We start from the raw sequence: 2079 nt of genomic DNA on the forward strand, positions 1-2079 counted from the left end.
CGGGAATTAAAGCCCTGTTGTCCTAATCTCTTTTCTTCTAATTGGCGCCTCCATATAAAACGCCATCTATCTTTTTACTATTTTTTCGGACGCTAGTTTTTGCAAGACAAGTTTCATACTTTGGATTCAAGCTTTTTGTAAGGGCGACGGCTCACCTCTTCATTCGAAGAACACCCTGAACCCTAGTTTTATTCTTCTTAATTTGATCATGAGTATTTCAGTTTCATCTGTTGTTCTTCACTGCATCATGATTGAGTAGTCGACTGTTGATCTAGGGTGATAGAGTGCATTCGCGACTGAGCATAGATAGGTTATCATTTAGTAAATCTTCATTCATTCATTGTTTCATGCCTGCGTTAAACTGATCATCTAGCGTTTGATCCCAAGCATATCTGTGCATCAAAAGTGTAATAGGTTGCTAGATCCTGTATGAATGAGCACTGCATCCTTAGCCACACGAAAGTAGATGTTAAGGTGCATTGTGAACAAATCAGAGTCAATCATTAAGGTTCACCATCAGATCTCAGACCAAGCGACATCTTAGGAGTTGAGTCTGATCGGTGAAAGGATCAACTACACGACAGTGTGTTGCTCTAGTCTGTTCTCCGAGTTCTAGATAGAACTGCATCGAACCTGAATAGTTGCTCGGTCGTGATTGAGATCACTCGCATTCATTCTAGATTAACTCCTTTTAACTTGAATTCATCGCCTGTGCTTTTTACTTGTTCTCTACGTCACTTTTTAAACCAAATCATTATCTTCATTTTAGCTTGATTTCGAAACTCATAGAACTAGAGTGTAGACTGGTCCTCTGGATTTGAATCTCAAGTACTACAATTGCAACTGTTAACTTGGCAGTAGCAAGGATTCATTTTTAGTGTATCAAGTTTTAGCGCCGTTGCGACGGAGACCAGATTCTTTTACCTCTAATTTTTGGTTTCATATCTAGTCTAAGATATCTAACTCGTGTTTATTTCTTTGTTTCAGCTGATGATCCAGGTGCATGACCAGTAGACATACTCGAAACATCGCACAAGGACCATTGCATCAGCTTACCAACGAGGAACTAGCGAGATTGGAACGACAGAACCGTCAACAGCCGAGATCAACGAACACCAACATGGGTGATCATCCAGATGATCTCACTGCTGCGTTTGCACTCATGCAACAGCAGATGCAGCAGATGCAGCAGACGATCCAAGCGCAGCAAGCTGCTGCCGAGCAAGCTGCTCTGAATGTTGTGAACCAGCAGAACCAACATGAGAAAGTTGTCCAGATCGGCCAGAGAAATTTACTGCGCAATCTGCCTGCTACGCGATCTGCCATAACCCTTCCACCGTGCACTAGGCAAGACTTCGAGATCAAGCAAGCCTTGATAAGTCTAGTGCAAAGGAAGATCTTCAATGGACTTCCTGCTGAGATACCGATGGACCACATCGAGCACTTTGAGAAGATGTGTGGTTTCACTAAAGCGAATGGAGTACCACCGATTACATCAAGTGTACTCTGTTCCCTTTCTCTCTTGATGGGAAAGCTGTTCGCTGGCTTGATTCCCTACCCACGGGATCACTCACCACTTGGGAACAAGTCCGAGAGGCCTTCTTAAACCACTTCTACACAAAATCGAAGACTGCAGCCCTGAGACAGAAGATCATGACCTTCAAACAGTTGGTGGATGAGCCGTTCTGCGATGCATGAGAGCGATTCAACGTCTACCGCAGAGAGTGCCCACATCATGGTTTCGAAGAAGACTATCTGCTGGGAGTGTTCTACGATGGAGTAGGCTGGGAGTACAGGAACGCTTTAAACTCAGCCAGTAAGGGAGATTTCATGACCCAGTCCACTCAAGGTGCCTTTGAGTTGATTGAGAACATGGCCTCAAGCTCAGCTGATAATAACCGCGAGAATGATCGCACTCAGAAGGTGAAAAGCATCGATAACAGCAAGATTGATGAGCTCTCTGCCAAGGTCGATCATCTGATTAAGAGCAATCAGAACCAGGTCTTCATCATGGAAGAATCCCCTCAGGATAAAGCTACCGCGGAAGGCACATCAAAGGCAGATCAGTCAGCTGAGGAT

At 44.2% G+C, this 2079-nt stretch overlaps 1 non-coding gene across 1 annotated transcript; it reads right to left on the reverse strand.

The window, feature by feature from the left end:
* Positions 1-1635: 1635 nt before the first annotated feature.
* Positions 1636-1742, reverse strand: LOC130508820 (small nucleolar RNA R71). The gene has a single exon (XR_008943002.1). It is a non-coding gene; the product is annotated as a small nucleolar RNA R71 (small nucleolar RNA).
* Positions 1743-2079: the final 337 nt, after the last annotated feature.

The sequence above is a fragment of the Raphanus sativus genome, chromosome 2 (assembly GCF_000801105.2).
Source record: "Raphanus sativus cultivar WK10039 chromosome 2, ASM80110v3, whole genome shotgun sequence".
Classification (NCBI taxonomy): Eukaryota; Viridiplantae; Streptophyta; class Magnoliopsida; order Brassicales; family Brassicaceae; genus Raphanus; species Raphanus sativus.